At 44.3% G+C, this 18,519-nt stretch overlaps 1 long non-coding RNA gene across 1 annotated transcript in view; it reads left to right on the top strand.

The window, feature by feature from the left end:
- LOC308594799 overlaps window positions 1–18,272 on the top strand; it is a 38,336-nt gene extending 20,064 nt beyond the window's left edge. Inside the window, exons 2-3 of the long non-coding RNA XR_014011624.1 lie at window positions 12,796–12,931; window positions 15,678–18,272. This is a non-coding gene — a long non-coding RNA (uncharacterized lncRNA). The remainder of the gene's footprint in view (window positions 1–12,795; window positions 12,932–15,677) is intronic.
- The last annotated feature ends 247 nt before the right edge of the window (window positions 18,273–18,519 follow it).

Here is an 18,519-nt window from a genome sequence, read left to right as displayed (position 1 = left end):
GTTGAACCACAGTTCCCATCATCCTTGATGACTGGCCATGCTGGCTGGGGTTGATGTTGCAGGCCAGCAACATCTGGAGAGAATTGTGTTGGCTACCCCTACCATAAGGAATGACTTCCAACAGGGCTTGAGTCTCAAAACCTCTCATTTTAGGTGCAAGATTCCTTGGTTAGATTCCCGTAGCTCACAGGACAGATCTCTGTTTCTTGTTCTGAACAGAATAGCTGGAAAATACCATTCTGGACACTGTTTTCCCTCCCAGTATTTATGGGATTAGAAGACAAAATATTCAGGCATTGGGTAAAGATTTCTAAAGAAAAAATGACAAGATAGGCATTTCTTGGAGGTGATGGTAATGATGATGGGAAATCCAGTCTGTTGGAGACCTGGGGGGAAAGGAAAATTCCAGGTTAAAAATGACTAAAATATTCTTGATCTTGGAACGAAAACCAAGTCTAAATTAAGAAGTGAGGGTAGCAAAGGCTAATCCAGGAAATGGACGTATTTTTAACAAAAATGATTTCTCTGGGATTTGTTTTTTAATGAAAAGTATTAAAGAGAGTTTAACCGTGCAGAGTTAATGGTCTAACATACATTAAAATAGATGAACAGGCTAGGCCCAAGACCCCCAATTTCCTGCCCTGAACCCTCTCAAGTTTTGACAGTAACTGAACTGTGCAACTCTCCTACTAAAAGGACCTGCCAGAACTTAAATTTTGGAATGTAGATGGAAACATTCCTGCCGATGCATGCCTTTGCTTAGTGTTATATGTTCTTGAATGACTGCTCCACTGGTTTTTAATTAAATGCAGTTATAATTATTTATATCCTGCTTTTCAGTATACAAGTCTTTCCATGGTGGCTTACAAGTAACATCAAAATGCATTCACTGAATCATAATAAACAACATAAAAATGTAACAAGTTCATTCTTCCAAGTCATATTTCTGTGCAGGGGGATTTCCTATCTTACATGTTTCTATCAAAAGAAAACATTCCAAGGAAAGGGGGAATGTTGTAAGCCCAGATTGTCTCTCTGGTGCAAATGGGATAAATGCCTAATGGTAAAGACTCTCCTCCCTGAAAGAGAGGGGAGTGGTTGTGGTCGGGAGCCCGAGCACCGCCCAGCAGGGGGCTTGGCCCCCTGCCTCCAGCTCACCTGGCTGGCGCTCACGCCCCCCCGGGTGGCCACCCAACCAGGTGCCGCGGAGGGGGCGTGTTCAGCAGCCTTTTTCTGCAGCGCCAGCCTCTCACTGGCCTCATTCTTCGTCGTCGCCCCGTCACGAGTCACCCACCCTCCACTCCCTTTTGGTTAGGGCTTAGGTCATTGGCCTTGCTATGGACCTTAGGTTGGTCGCCCTGGTTGTCTGGGGGGCCTGGTAGGAGTTTTTCCATTTGGCATTAGGCTTTTTGGTTTTTTCGCCTACCTCGTGGCAATCGTCACAACTTTTGTGGTATTGGTGGGTAGGTTAGGCATTGGAATAATGTGTTGTGGTGTGTCGAAGTGCTAGGTGTGGCCATCGCCTATGCCTTCAATTTTTAGGGGTATTCCGTTAAAGGAATCTGGGGGTCGTGTATTCCGTCCGATGCCTGCTTGGCAGGAGGCCTTGGCACGACCCTCGGTGACAGCAGGGGTGAGCCTATAGTTGGATTAGCATCAACAGGCTCCACCTACTGGTGAAGAAACCCACTTGTTTTGATCCAATGCCTAAGCCAATACCTTTCCATTGCTGTAATCAATAAAGTTGTGGCCTTTTCTAGCCCATCAACCTTATATCACGTGTCCTTGTGTCTTCATTTCACTTCGCGGGGGTCGGGTCCTCGAACCACAACTTGATATGCATCTACATTTCTTGTTTTTCCAAAAATAATTCTTACTGAGGAGACAGAGCATAGGGAGGGGAGAGTTATCCTTTCACTCCCTCGACAGTGGCAGACCTTGGTGTCTCAAATTCCAGTGGCGCCCTGTGCACACCCCAAATTGCCCCTCTCCCTCACCTCTTGCACTCCAATCTAAATTACAGTTGTGGTGTCCCCTGCAGTGCACACAAAGCTGTGCGCCCAGTGCGCCCAAACCGTAGTCCTAAATCCACCTCTGCCCACACTGTGATGAGAGTGGAGATTTCTCCACCCACAACACGCGTTGGCATCTACAGGGATATTTACATTCCCAAAGCTACAGAAGTAAAAAGTAAGCAAAACAGCAGCTTAACCAAAGAAAGCATTTATATGAAAATCTGTTCAAACCTGTGGGGTTTCAAAGCCTGGAACAGCTTGTGTACATCCCTTGGGATGGGGTTCCATAGCATACATGGGTTGAGAAAGCCCTGTCCCTAGTGCTTGTCAGGGTTTACTTGCTTGCTTTGATGAAGGAGGCAGCTTTGTGCTCCGAATTGACATGCATGGGTTTACCCTTTCCATCGCAGTATTCCTTGTACCCATCAGAGCTTCCACTCACAGGGAACCAGTAGGTGAGGGCTTTCTATAGCTTGTTCCTTAGGATGCATGAGCATGAGTTCTCTTGTCTGCAGTCTCTCAAATGGACTTTAATCATAATGCTGTTATATCTGCAAAATAGCTATAGACAGCTGAAAATCAAAAATACAGGAAATAGACAATTGGGTTTTGTTTTTTTAAGGCATGCAGTTACCAAACATCTCAAGCTCAAAGATGCTAAAAGGAAAATAAATACTAGCACTGGATGTGCCAACAAAGAAGCAAGTGAAAAGACCAATGGTGGACCAATTGAATAAGTAAATAAGGGCATGAGTAAAGAGAAATAAACTGTTTTCTTGCTTTTGCTTAGTCTGCTACAGCTCAGTGCTTATTTGGTGACTCCATCATCTCTCTCTCTCTCTCTCTCTCTCTCTCTCTCTCTCTCTCTCTCTCTCTCTCTCTTTTCCTGCCCATGGCATCCAGTTTGTGCTGGCACCCACAAGACTTTTACTAAGATATATTTACTGGCACCTCAGTTTTTTACCATAAAAGCAGTGTCGGAACTAATACATGCAACATTTAACTGGTCAGTTACTGAGATTTCCATGATGAAAAAACAATCTCATATTAAATTCCATAAATTGGTGGTAAGTTCTACCTTGATACTGACACTATACTAGTTATGTGTGTATTTGATATGAATTAGTTTTAATGATTTTATTATGTATTGTTGCATTTTATTGGACACCACCCTGTAACTACTATGGTATGGTGACGGGCAGTAAATTAAGGCCTAAATATAATAATAATAATAATAATAATAATAATAATAATAATAATAATAATAAATGTCCTTCATACTCCTCTGCTGACCAATCAAGGAACAGTAAATTCCATGCTTGGTTGTCTCTACACGATTGTGTAATATTCACTAATATTTTCTTTACATCTTTCCCTGAACAGCACCACTAACACATTTTTGGGACAGTCTTTTCTGGTAATTCTCTCCAACATCTTCTCACTGAATTCCAATGACTTGTAACTATTTTTAAGCACATACCAACTCTGGCAGTTTCTAGTGTCGTGTGTGATTTCTCTCTCTCTCTCTCTCTCACCAAGGACATCAAGTAGTCTTTAAGAAAACTTTTAATCCCACTGAAGTCATCTAAATGTCAATGAACTTGGAAGATTTCAAATCCTGCCCCACAAATAAATGTCCTTTGTGTTTTCCAGAAAATAATCCCCAAAATATTTCTGCTTCCAGTTATTCGTTACTAAGTCCTCTGAGTATCGGCCTTAGTATGATGCAAAAACTTGTTAGCTTTTCAACTACATTGGCCAGGAAAATGTGCTGTGGCTAGGGAAGCATTAATTTTCTTCACACGGAGCAAGGTTAGATGACACGATGTCCTCCACAAGTTGTTGGACTAAAATTCCCATCACCCCTGAGCATTGGCACTGATGGATGGTAGGAAATTGTAGTCCAACAACGTTTAAAGGGTACCATGCTGGCTCCAGGGTATGACTTATCCAGTTGGCACAATGAATGTGTGGCTTGAGTGGATCTGGGCCGAGTTCAGCATGTGGGAAAGAAGTCCTCTGAATGTTCTCATGCGTAGCCAGCTTGCTTTCATGTGGGATAGTGTGTGGATGGAGATTTCATAACTGTGCAGTTGACAAGAGGACCACAGAACACTATAGTTCCTGGACTAACATAACACAAATTCTGTTTCACTGCTATCCTGAAGGTTGTGGGCTTTCCATAGGCATCTGGCCACTATAAGAACAGATTGTTGGACTGGATGGGCCTTTGGCTCAATCCAGCAGGCCTTGTCTGATATAAATGGGAATAAAATAAAAATAATTTGGGTTCGGTCCATGTGATCAAAAGAGATGGCTGTACTTCTTGATGCAGTAGAGCAAGCCGAACAGTACAGCTGATACGCTCAAGGGCTCAGAGAAGGATTCTGACTGCGTGTCCCATCTTCTGCCAAAAATTTTTTGCTTTCAAATCTCATCTCTTTTCACCTGACCACATCTGTTTTAAAAATGTTTGTGCTTTCGTTAAATGATGAACAGTCACATCCACTCCAGGGAAATGGGGTCTGAAAGATTGTGAAAACATATGTTCAGAAAAAGTGTGTTCCGTTCACAATTTCCATGAGTGTCATCTGTTCATGGTATATAACTTGTCCCTGGTTGAGTCATAATTATTAGCACGTGTTACAGTGACTTTCTGAAATTTGGTGAATGCCAACATTTCACATGTGAATGCTGACAATCCGAAACAAAATTTGAGAGTGCCTGAAATTTTAGAGAAAACCTGATGAATGCTTACAGTTCCATAAGCAAAATTGTCAAAACCCACTGGTGAATGCAATGGAAAAGGTATTTGGTTTGGTCCATTTTTCTATTTTTTTTAATCTGGCAGCATTCACATAGGGAGAGCACCAAAATGCTATTGGGTCGTTCACCCATATGGCTAAGTTCTGCATGTTTGGGATGAGTGGGGCTGCACAATCAAGATTCCACCTGCCAGGGTAGACTCCTAGTATACAGCAAGTTGCCTTCTAATATGGAGATGGGGTTCAGGGCCCAACATGGGTGGTGGTGGCCAGCAGGCATAGTCTCCCCTCCACATAATTCCCCCCCATAAAATATATTTTTATTAATTTTTCCTACTGTTATCAAAACAGTAGGGAAAGAGGAAGTAGACTATCCCTGAGCAGGGATGAGGGGCTGACAGTCTCTCCTACATCTAAGCCCACATTGCAGAGCTTTTCGAATTGGATTTCACACACAGGAAAAGAAGCGAAACAGATAGCTTGAGGTTTAACCTTTGACACAGCACAGCAAAACTTCCTTCTTTTTTAGTTGGCTAAGCTGACAATGATTGCTAAGATAAAATAATGGTCAGTGTGTTCAAATGGCAAGAAGAAGAGAAAAAGTATCTTCCTCCTTGGTAACTAGTTTTGCCCTCACAATAGAGAGTACATAAGTGAAAACGTCACAACATTCTGGTTTGTTTTCACTTTATTTCAGAATTGTTTCCATGAATCCACACAATCTGGGGCCCAATAAAGGCATCCCCAGCACATAGTGTTAGGCCATGTTCCAAGATGTTGCAAAGCAAGTACCACTGGTACAGAGAGACCTCAAGAAACCTGGACAAAATTACAGTCCATTGTGTAATTAATTATCTGCCTGAAATCTTTCCAGTGGCACCAGACATACGGTTGTGCTTTTGTTTTTGTTTCATTTTTAAAAACCATCCTCTTTCAAGAAAGAAACAGCTAAAACTTCGTAGGACGAGATGTCTTATCTTTGTTTCCTGAACTTTTAGAGACGCGTTGATTTTCAAAGTGGAACAAACCTTTGGTGTGGTGTGGTAAAATCTAATTAAATAAGGAGATTATCAATTTCCTGCTGAGAGGATAGCATACCAGAATATTTATCAACGCTTCCCAGTGCTTTAAGTATTTCAGTTTTCAATGTTATCTTGTTTTGAACCAAACTGCAAAGATAGTTGCCTGTTACAAGACCTTTGATTGCCAGGAATTAGAAGTGATACAATAATTAGAATCATAGAATCATAGAATCATAGAGTTGGAAGAGACCACAAGGGCCATCGAGTCCAACCCCCTGCCAAGCAGGAAACAAATTAACAAATTAAACAGACAGCAAAGTAAAAGGAATAGTTTATTTCATAAAATACTACTACAAGCTATTGTATTATAGCCTTAAAGCCACCTTTCCCAATCTGGTTCTGTCTAGATGTTTTGGACTACAATACCCAACAACCCTGGCTGAAACTGATGGAAGTTGTAGTCCTAAACATTTATAGGGAACCAGGTCGAGAGGTTTGTATGTTGTTTAGATTTCTGTGTTGCCATAGCTCCTCCAGACTCATCTTCATTCATCCTTTAAAATTAACACAAAATGATCATGCCAGGTTTTACAGACAGTTCCTCAGTTTTAACTTCTGGTCTGTTTAATGGGGATAATTATATTGATCTACCTCACAGTTTGTGGGAAGGTTTAGTTTTTGCTCCCTCAGATCTGCATTGTGCCGTTCAAGACACTTGGCTGTGGACAAGGCTTGTTTATTTCTTGGAGGGGAATGTTGCATCAGTTTTCCTATGTCATTGGCAGGCCATGGGCCAAGTACAGTCTGCATCCTGCCAAATATTACTTATCTGAACTGTCCAGCCAAGCCTCAACACAAAACTGACCTGAAATAATAATAATGGTGATGTTGCAAGGGTGTAAGAAATACTGTATTTTTCCATGTACAAGACGCCCCCATGTATAATATGACCGCTGCTTTTTAAAACCCAAAATTAAGAAATCACATGGGGGGGACGACGACCTTGAAGTTGTTGAGCTTTTGTTGGGAAGACGACCTCCAAGGTAGGGCAAATTTTGGGGGGCGACCAAACTGCAACCTTCCATCACAGCCAAACTGCAACCCCCAATTGCCCTGCCGAGCACGCACTCAAGCTTAAAGAAATAAAAAATAACCTTGTTCCTTGTATGGGATAGATATGGACTGTGGTTAACACCATGTGAATACTGCTTCCCAAACTAATAGTGGGAGTGCAATGGATGTAGTGTAAATGGGAGTGTGCATTATGCAGCAGTGTGGTGTAGTGGTTAGAGCGTTGGCCTAGGATCTGGGAGGCCAGGGTTCAAACCTCTGCTCAGCCATGATGCTTACTGGGTGGCCTTGGGCAAGTCACAGTTTCTCAACCTAATCTACCTCACAGGGTTGTTTTGAGGATAAAATGGGGAGGAAGAGAATCCTGTATGCCACCTTGAGCTCTTTAGAGAAAAGGTGGGATAGAAATGCAATAAATAAATAAAAACAAAACAAATACAGAGCCTATATTAATACATTTATTGTCGCAGCACCAAGATCTTTCCCCCAAAGCATTGTCTGCTAGAGATCAATATTATTCCCATTTAATAGAGTCAGTAATTTGCACATAAACAGAGACCAGAGCCTTGTTTACCTGGCCTTGGTTTGATACGTTGCCATGCTGGTTCTCAAACTAATAAATATTTTATTGCCTCATTTCCCCCCCCCCATTATTTTGTTCCATGCAGTGAAAAGGTTCCACAGCCCTGATAGCTTCTTATCTACATGTGGGTTGTGAAAGAACCCAGGGAGCAGAATTAAGTCATTCACACCACTTGGGTGGGCCCATCCACACTGAACAGTCACTACTCAACACTAATCTGTGTTTCCTAGTTCTATTTCCATTACAAGAGGTGAACCCAATCCCTTGATTATTAATCCATCAGTGTGACTCTATGTATGACCTTATGTCTTGCTGTGGTCATGTCTTACTGAAGCAACAGAATCATAGTTTTTTTTCTGTCCCAGATAAGACATTAATGGGTGGTGTTGCTGGAATTTCCCCAAATTATTGTCCATTGGATCCACTACCTCAGCATTTGCAATTGTTGAAATTTGGAGCCAACTTCCACACCCACTTATGCTAAGAAGTAGTTAATGGCTAATGAGTTGATTTTGACAAAAAGAAGAGGGAAACTGCAAGTTCTTAAATGTGCATGTAGTTAGGGATAAATCCACCCTCTTCTCCTTCCATCTTCAGGTGGAAAGAACCCCAATGACTGTGGTTTTCAACCAGTGTGCTGTGGGCACCCTGGGGTGCCTTGAATGGTGATCAGGGGTGCTGTGGGCAACACTGGCCTCTGTCTCTCTTTCTTTCCCTTACTCCTCTGCTGCCCTCTCATGTCTCTGCCTCCCAAAGGCTTGCACAGCTATTTGTTGCAGCAGGCCTGGCTATCAGCTCTACAGCAGTGGTGTCCCAACTTTTTCAAAGAGGGCCAGATTTGGCTGTGAACTGGGGCCCTACAAAAAAAAATTCAAGTTGTGCCCCAGTGCCTCAAATTGGGCCCCAATGGCTAGCCCTGAGTCTCATAGTTGCTGGGCCCGAGTTGCCCTGTCCTTGCATGAAGTCTTGTGTTTAAATTTTGGGAGAGGGGAGACTGCGGCACTGGGGAGTAGGCAGGCTGACGAGGCCCGCTAGATTTAGGGGCTTGAGTTGCCCTTCCTCGCTTGAAGTCTTGGGTTTGCAATTTTTGGAGAGGGGAGACTGTGGCACTGGGTTGAGGGCAGGCTGGTGAGGCCACCTAGATTTAGAGGCCCTAGGCTTCAGCCTACTTAGCCTATACATAAATCCGGCACTGGGTCAAGGCAGCGGCCGCCCCTCTCCCACCGCCATCACTGCAGCATCAACATCCTGAACATGTACTATAGTATTTATTTATTTATTTAGCTACGCCCGCCCCCCCCCCCGGCCGACCACATTGGTCAACCCAAGGAGTGACACAACCGGGGACTCCCTAATGGTGTGGGGGCTAGCCACGCCCCCTGTACAGAGGGGAGAGCTCGTGGCGAGCCCACAAAAAGGAAATGGCTTTGGTGGGCAGGTGCTTGGGGCCACAAGAGATTGCTTTTTCAAAATTGCCTGGGGGGCTGTTTGAAACCAGCCCGGGGGCCATAAGTGGCCCCTGGGTCAGACTTTGGACATGCCTGGTTTAGACAATACAGAGCTAGATGGACCAGTGATTCGTTATGAGGCAGATTCCTGTTCTCTTGGCCAATGTCTGAGGTCAGGGTGTGTTGGCCTTCAGCTCTGCTGTCTGCAGAATGGACAGCTCGAGGTGAGTGTTGTTTCCTGCCTGAGGAGCTAATTAATTAGTATTAAGGCTTAATTAATTAATATTGAGCCTTAATTAAGATTGAGGGCTCCTCCATACTTCCACTTGCCCCGTGCCTAGAAATCATGGGTTCAAGTGGTTTTCTGTTTGTCTCGTGCTTTTTAGGCAAGGGTCCGAGTGGTTTTTCACTTGTCCCATAGCTTTCCCCTGGAAAACATGCTCTTTACTGCTGAATCAGAACAAACTGCAATCCATGGAAAACCCAATTGCCATTTGGTTTGATTCAGTGGTAAAGTGCTGGTTTCCCTGGGGGACAGCAGCCGGGCAAACAGAGGTGTTGACGATGCCAGTATTGCAAAATCACAAACGATTAGCTTTGGGACTGAATTAAACAGCTGCGACCCTTTTGTTGTACCCCCTCACACAAGGACTGAACTGTAGCCAGCATGTGCAGTCAATGATGCTAATTGCAAACATTTTGGTTCCAGGCTTTTCCTCTCCTTGGGCTTTCTACATTATTATTTGCCTTCTCTGTGTTAACCCTGCTGCAAAGAGCCATATGTTCATGAGGCCATGGAAGTGTGCTTTCAATTATTCTGTATGTCCGTAATCCAAGCATAATACTAGAGTATATAATAAAAAAGGAGTACTCATGCAGCCCCAGTATAAAAAAACCCCAGAAACATATACACACTCAAAGAGCAGTTTAAGAACTGAGCTGTTTGCATGAGCATTGGTTAAGAAAAGAAGCAAATCAGCTAGCTTTAGCAGCAAAACATGTCCAGCCTTATACACCATTCTATAGCAAAATATACCATAAAGCTAATATTTAACTGGGGGCTTTCTCTCCTCACCAACCCAATTTCTTTTAGAGTAAAGTTTTAGACTTAACGCATTTGGCAACCACACAAAAGAGTCATTCAGTTTTCTATAAAAATTTCAGGGCTGTCCTGACTGCTTTTAGAGAAAGAGTATTTCGTTTGCTCAGATAGTTCTTATTTTTAAGGAGTCCTGCTGGATACAGAGCCTGAAGGGTGTGTCAGCCAGCACTCTTGTCAAATCTCATTTAATTTCAGTTTGTTCTTTGCTGCCTTGATCTTCATGCATTTCCCATCCAAACATTCATTATCCACAATGTCTGATTTAGCTTTGTATTTCCCCTTGGAATATAGGGTCTCCATTGAGAATATTGTTGAGAATTGTAAAGGTAAAGGGACCCCTGACCATTAGGTCCAGTCGTGACTGACTCTGGGGTTGCAGCGCTCATCTCGCTTTATTGGCCGAGGGAGCCGGCGTACAGCTTCCGGGTCATGTGGCCAGCATGACTAAGCCGCTTCTGGCAAACCAGAGCAGCGCACGGAAACGCCGTTTACCTTCCAGCCAGAGCGGTACCTATTTATCTACTTGCACTTTGATGTGCTTTTGAACTGCTAGGTTGGCAGGAGCAGGGACCGAGCAACGGGAGCTCACCCCGTCGTGGGGATTCGAACCGCCGACCTTCTGATCAGCAAGTCCTAGGCTCTGTGGTTTAACCCACAGTGCCACTCGCGTCCCTGTTGAGAAATGTAGTTAGTCCCTAAATGTTTTATTGAAGTCCCACCAAAACCTATCAGAAACCAGAGCCTTTCCCTTATTTAGTCTTTTACCTCCTCCTCTGTCACCAGGCAATTTAAAAGATTCCTGTGTTTGTCTGACAATTTGTTGAGGTGTACTTTAGATGGAAAATCATCAATAGATGACTCCAGCAATTTATCAAATGAATACAAAGATGTGCAGAAATGAGTAAATGCCCTTCTAATGGCCTTAGCTCTTAACACAAAGCACCTTTATCATTGTGAACACATTTAATAAGACTTTTTGGTTGCCCTTTTAAAAAGAGCATGGGCAAGCAATCGAGAAGCCTTATTTCCAAATTCATAACCATATTCACAAATTTAATTTCCCAGGTATTTGGTCACCTTTATGAGACATAATAGCTGGATTCAGACATGATTTGTTTTAATATTTGAATTCTAAATGGTGCCAACAAACACTGGTTTGTTTTGAGCTAACAAACCAGGACTGGAAACCACAGCTTGAAGCTGATTTGCAAGCCACAGTTTATGCTAACTGTGGTTTGTTGTTATGTCTGAGTTCACAGATCATTGACAAACCACAGCTAGGGACATTGCTCCACCTCAAAAGGCTGCTGCACTATGGAGATGTGGGTCAGTTTATGAAGCTGATTGATCAGCAGACAAGCCACTCTAACCAATTCCTGATAGGCTGGCAATCGGCCAGCTATATCTCTGCATATTTGTTTTGTAGGTATAGGCCAGTAAAAAGCCTGCCTGCTGGTCATGAACCTCCTTTGCTGCCTAGTGCTTTATATGCATATCATTAAACTTTTGAGTTTGCATTTATTTTCAGTTTAGGTTTAGGTGCATACAGCATTTTATGCATACAGTATTCTTTTTCTTATGCAAACCAAAGGCAATAATGTAGCTCCAAAGGGAAAGCTTCATTGCCTGGGTTCAGACTTAATATACAAAAACATAGTTTGTGCTACCCGTAGTTAATAACTCCACAGCATAGTTTGTGCTTCTAGATGTACAGCGGTCAAATTATGCAGTGCTACAGCTTCCAGCAGTCCCTCTCCACTGCATAGGCTTCTCCAGTGACAGCAACACTGAACCGAGCAGCTGCTCTCAGCATCAAGCAGCTGCCATTTCTCTCTCCCTCAGCGCAATACCTAACATTTAATATTAAAAAGTTGGTTCAAAGCAACCAACCACCTCCTTATATATCTCACAATTAATTTCCTTTATTAGTTGTGCCAAATACCAGAACACACATAACTGCCTGGGCTTGCTCATGCTCCCCCACCATGATGAAAAGCTCTCACCATGTAAAACAAGTATACATATGTTAATACCGCAAATGTCACCAAGTACAACCACAGACTCTGATGTGCTTAGCCATCATTATGAGTTTGAGTCCTGTTGTGCAACTTGCGCCAAGGGTTACTCTAAGCCTAGCTATCACAATATTTTGAGTGGAGGGGAATCCTCTCTTTGTAGAATACATTTAATTCTGCTTCATAGGGCAGAAGTTTTCAACCTTTTTGAGTCCATGGCTCCCTTAACAAACTACAGTGGTACCTCGGGTTACAGACGCTTCAGGTTACAGACTCCGCTAACCCAAAAATAGTACCCCGGGTTAAGAACTTTGCTTCAGGATGAGAACAGAAATTGCGTGGCAGCAGGAGGCCCCATTAGCTAAAGTGGTGCTTCAGGTTAAGAACAGTTTCAGGTTAAGAACGGACCTCCAGAACGAATTAAGTTCTTAACCCGAGGTACCACTGTACATTCTTTCTGCTGCACCCCTGTGGGGCTCAGGAGCCGTTATGTCTCTCCTTGCCTGCAGCCTCTCACCCTTTTTTGAACACCTTCCCTTGTGGTGTTTTCCTGCAGCCTCCTCCTCTCTTCTCCCCTCTCCTTGGGAGTCCTCAGGGCAGCTGCTGCTGCTGTCCCTGATCTCGGATATGCCCCCCCCCCCGGCCCCAGAGATGTGCATCCCAGAGGCACCATTTGCCTGTAGACCAACTGGCAGCAGTTTTCCTGGTTGCAATGCTGTTCTGGCTTCTACTTTTTAACCATGACAACATCTTATTTTCCGCTTATTTTTGCAGCGCTGAAGAAAGAAAGAAAGAAAAAAGGCACATCATCCGAATACCATGTGTCATGCCAGGATAGAGATGTCTTTTCCTAAGTGTTGATGAAAACTTGTACCATCCTTGTTTCCCTTGGAAAGCCCAAGTGTCTAAGGTTCTTCTGTTTTTTTAAAAACAGACTTGAAGTTGGGTTTCCCCCCTGAAACATAATATATTCCTTCTATGTATCTCCTGTCTTATTTCTCCTTCTTCTCTACATAAAAAGCAGTTTGCCTCTCTGTTTTGTTTCTTTCATGTGCCAACCACAACAGCGATTGGGTGTGTTCCAGTTTGACTTGGGTTACATGGGCTTCTACAATACTTTGTTGTTGTTTAGTCGTTCAGTCGTGTCCGACTCTTCGTGACCCCATGGACCAGAGCATGCCAGGCACTCCTGTCTTCCACTGCCTCCCGCAGTTTGGTCAAACTCCTGCTGGTAGCTTCGAGAACACTGTCCAACCATCTCGTCCTCTGTCGTCCTCTTCTCCTTGTGCCCTCAACCTTTCCCAACATGAGGGTCTTTTCCAGGGAGTCTTCTCTTCTCATGAGGTGGCCAAAGTATTGGAGCCTCAGCTTCAGGATCTGTCCTTCCAGTGAGCACTCAGGGCTGATTTCCTTTAGAATGGATAGGTTTGATCTTCTTACAGTCCATGGGGCTCTCAACAGTCTCCTCCAGCACCATAATTCAAAAGCATCAATTCTTTGGCCATCAGCCTTCTTTATGGTCCAGCTCTCATGCTAACAAATTACATTATCGATTTATGAATCTTAGTATATTTTGGTTTCTTAGAATTCCCAAGCAACACTGGGTACTTTCTGCCAGTAAATAAATAAATAAAAAGATACGAAAATTATCTCATGGATACTTAGGCTACAGTATATCTCCATATATCATAGCATATGCATGATATGAAACAATGGAACCACTTTTCTATACTATATAAAGCATTACACATTGGTCTGAACATTGCACAACAAGATGCCACTTCCAGGAAGAAAACATTGTCTTGTCTTTAATGGATACCAGGCCAGGGCAAGAAATATGTCCTTACATATCCATCTTAAACAGTAGGCACTTTAATGAAATTCACAACACTGACGGTTAATAAGAGGTCTTTAAAACGAGAGAATATTGTGGCTTCCATGTATACTGTTGCTGTTTGGCAATATATTTTATTATTAGGATGTTCAAATTCAAGCCAGGTTACATTTCTGTACGAACCTCTGTTGCTGGTTTTAGAAACATGCAGTTTTAATATAGTCTTGGGTTTGAACCAATCTACAGGAGAATCCATTGTTTCTGGATCATAACATTCTCTGGCGATACAAGCTCTTCCCATGTTCCAGAAGAGCCTTAATTTCTTGCAAGCAACTATGACTGCATATTTGGCCTTTGTCCATTTCATAGGAATACACGCCAAATTCTCGACTGGCACAGCATTTTGGAAGTCGATTGGACATTTTCTGTCCAGTACAAAACCTGGCCTTGTGATTGCCCAGCAAGCTCACCGTCTTTGAGAGGTGAGCTTTGAGAATTATGAGTGAGAAATGGTGTGTATTTTAATGTCCTATATAAAACTGGTTACAGGAGGGTGAAGGATAGCTAGCATACCAGCATACTGTGAATTGAAAAGGAGCCATGCCCTACTGCTACCAGTGTTTCTTTGTGATCTGAGCATTTATTTATTTGATACATTTACACCCCATATTTCTTGCCAGGCTCTCAGGCAGTGTGCATGTTCCTCCCTTCCCCTTTTCATCATAACAAATATATGAAGCTGAGAATAGTTTGTGACTGGCCCAGGGTCACCCAATGAGCTTCGTGGATGAGTGGAAATTTGAACCTGGGAGTAGCTAGTCCTAGTCCAACACACTGACCCCTGCACAATGCTGGTTCAAAGCTACAGAGAGCTGGTGGGGTTCAGAGGTGGCACCCTCTAATATTTATGAATGAGCATTCATCCTTAAAGAGCATAGTGATCTATAAAGTAATTAAGCAGCACTGTCTGTTTACATATCAGGAAATTCATATTGAAACATTCATTCATTTATTCATTTTCACTGCCTACATTCTGAAATGCTAAGCCACATTCTGAGCAATACGTTAACATTCCCATAATGAACCTTTTAGTAATAAAAGGTAAGAAAAAATAGAAATTAAAAACAGTCCATCATGAAAACATTTCAGCAATCGTAACACTATTTTAGTGTTTAATAAACAGGGAAACTGGGATGCGGGTGGCGCTGTGGGTTAAACCACAGAGCCTAGGACTTGCCAATCAGAAGGTCGGCGGTTCGAATCCCCGCGACGGAGTGAGCTCCCATTGCTCAGTCTCTGCTCCTGCCAACCTAGCAGTTCGAAAGCACGTTAAAGTGCAAGTAGATAAATAGGTAGCACTCCGGCGGGAAGGTAAACGGCCTTTCTGTGTGCTGCTCTGGTTCGCCAGAAGCGGCTTAGTCATGCCGGCCACATGACCCGGAAGCTGTACACCAGCTCCAACATCCCTAACCAATTCTGTTCTTTAGCTTTCCCCCCACCCCATTCAATTCTCCTGCTCCGGAGGGTAGGACCTGAACCAATGCATTAAAGTTACAACAAAGGAGATTTCGACTAAACATCAGGAAGAACGTTCTGATGGTAAGAGCTGTTAGACAGTGGAACAGACTCCCTCAAGAGGTGGTGGACTCTCTTTCATTGGAGGCTTTTAAGCCAAGTTTGGATGGCATTGCAGGGGGTTGAACTAGATTCCTGTACTCCAGGGGGTTGGACTACATGACCCCCAGGGTTCCTTCCAAATTTCCAATTCTATGATTCCATTATTCTATGAATTAAAGAACACCTGAAACATATTTCCCTGCAGATCTGGAGTGGCCTGCAGATGTACACGGATGGTCTCCTTTCCCACCGTTTTGTTGGTGTCACTTAGCATCAAGAATGGTGAGCAGGCTTTACTCTCACTGAAACATTCTCTGACAAGGAAATTTTTTGCTTTTCCATATAGGAATGCATGATAATGACTCTCCAAAGCAGGGTAAAATAAAGGAGTAAACTTAAAGATATTCTTGGGGTGACATTAGACCTGTTCAATGCCTTTGGGGTGTGTTTTGGAGGGGTGGAAGAGGGTAGGCTAGAGAGAAAGTGGATTTTGGAAACATTGGACAGAATGTTGAAAGTGTGTTTTAGAATGTAAGGAAATAAAACAGAATGTTGGGAACTGGCTTTCGTATATAAACTAGACAAGAAGGAAATATTGTTGGGAGGTCGTTTGATGGAACCAGAGAAGGTGGTATGTTCAACCTGATCTAGATGGGTTCCATTGCTTCTGAAGGGTCAGGTTCACATCTTGGGGCTGTTTTGGGTGAACCCATACCTTTGAGTGCCCATGTGGCATTAATCCCTGGTTACTAATTCTGGCTGGTGTACCACCTGATGCCTTGGGGAAAAACAGATAGCTGGTCCACTTTTCTATGGTCTTGCAATATTCAAATTAGATCACTGCAGCATATTGCATACGAGGCGACCTCTCAAAAATGTCATATTGTCCAAAATCCTGCTGCTAGGTTGTTAGCTGTAGGTTAGGGTGAGGCCAGCTAAATGACCACCAAGGAATAAATAGCTACATTATATGCTGGTTCATTTCCAAACAGAATTTGAAGTTCTGGTATGTACTCCCTTGTCATGGTTGGACCATTATCTGGTGAAATTTGGATAGGTAGTGTAAAGGTAGTGGATCCTTTCTAACCCAATGATTCCAACTATCTGAGTGAGATTCCTTTCCCCACTAAGGGAATGTGGGATAGCTAGATCTTGCCCGGGCATGTTTCAGTGTTACTTGAATGTTTATCAACTTGGAATAGACAAAGAATGACTTGGCTGGATCCCCTTTATGGATTTCCCCACTTCCTCATCTCAGGAATTGAAGCAAGGAAGGAAGGGGGGCGAGGGAAGGAAGGAGCCAGGACATCTATCTAACAATCTGTCACGTTTATAAATTGCTTTACAATCCACTGCACTCTAAGCAGTGAGCAATAAAGTTAATAGCACAATAAAAACCAATAATTGACTATAAATATACAGTGATCAAAATAAGAAAATTCAAGCGTAAGCAATGCCAGTCCAGTCCTCAGTTCTCCAGCTAGAGAGACAGCCACCAGCTCTCCAATCTATTTAAACAATGCAAGGCAAGGCAAGGCAAATACTCTTTGAAGTATTACAGTGGGAGTCGGAAAGATAAACTTCCTTGGTAAGGGTATTCCATGCTCATGCAAGAGTTAAAAAGAACTTCTGAACTTTAATTCTGACTATGATGCTGTAAACATGACATTCAGACTGTACAAATATGGGCTTTTCACAGAGCCATAGCTGTGGGGGTGCTAGCCAGGCGTTCGCCATATCCAACACACGCCCATCCTTTTCCCTTTCTTGAATTATCCGCAGGCCTCACTCACTTTGGGCTGTATCACTTGGGAGATTCAGAAAGACTCTTCTTCCCATGCGTTACCATTTTGAGACTAGTAGTTCATACTCCGTTCAGAGCACAAAATGAGCTAGCAATCTGTGTTAAGGTTAACAGATGTCCCCGTTTCCAGGGGACAGTCCCCGAATTTACTTATCAGTCTCCATACAAAATCCATTGAAGTTGAAAAGTGTCCCCAGATTCATTGAAAAAAATCTGGTAACCTTAATCTTTGTGCCGTTGCCTTTAGCGCGGAGAGTGCGATTAGCTCACTTGTTTGAGTCCACTGTGCGATTTGCGCTTTTTTTGCACGCACCTGTTTCCTGCTAGTACGGTGGATCCAGGGAACTGATGCTGCTGCTTGGCTTTTCGTGTGTGGACAGGAGGGGAGGGAGGGAGGTTGCTGGCTATCCAGGGCAGGAGGGGGATTTTTTGGTGGTGGTGGTGGGGCGCCTGACTGTCCCATCGGCGCATCCACCTCTACAACGGCCGCGCTGCCTTGTTGCGCGCCTTTTTGGAGCAGCGGCTGCAAATCCTGGGAAGTGCGCAGCGACTTGTGCCGCTTTGCAACTGCGCAGGCCGGCGCGGTGGGAAAAGGAGAGCGCTGTTGTGTGGGAGCCGAGCAGCACTTGGCCCGGGGTGAAGCGGCGGCTGCTGCATTGTGCAAGCGCTCTTTGGGCAGGCTAGAGTTACACGGAGGGATGCGGAGGAGGGAGGGCGCTCCCCCCTTCCCCATCCCGGCCAGTTTCCAACAGCAGCAGAATCGACCACCTCCTTCCCCCGTCGCACCGGACGGCAGGCAGAGAACCAGCCCAGCAAAGAGACACGGAGGGGTGGGAGGCCGGAGGAGGGGCAGAGGGGAGGGAACAAACAAGTAAATAATAAGTCCTGGTCGAGGGGCCGCACATTGGCGAGCCCAGAAGCTGCAACAGCGCCTCGCCTGTCTCCTCGCCTCCCTCTCTCTCCGCGCACTGGGCGGCAGCAGCAAGTTTTCAGCCAGAGGACTCCCCGGCGTGCTGGGCCGGAGAGGCTTGGCTGGCTCGGGTGAAAGGTCTCTCGGAGGCGCCAGGCTCGGCGTTGCGCAGCTCCGGCGACGAACTTGCGAGAACTTGGGCAGGGAGCCCCGAGGGAAGGCGGGCGAGAGGGCGCCTTCGCCTCTCCGTCAGCCCCGGCCCTCCCCGCGGAGGTGGCCGTCGGGCGGCCAGGCTGAGCGGGCGACGGAGAAGCGGTTGCCGGGGCGCGAGGC

This window comes from Podarcis bocagei, assembly GCF_964188305.1.
Source record: "Podarcis bocagei genome assembly, chromosome: 9".
Classification (NCBI taxonomy): domain Eukaryota; kingdom Metazoa; phylum Chordata; class Lepidosauria; order Squamata; family Lacertidae; genus Podarcis; species Podarcis bocagei.
Note: the sequence above shows the minus strand (reverse complement) of the source record. Positions and strands in the feature narration are given on the sequence as shown.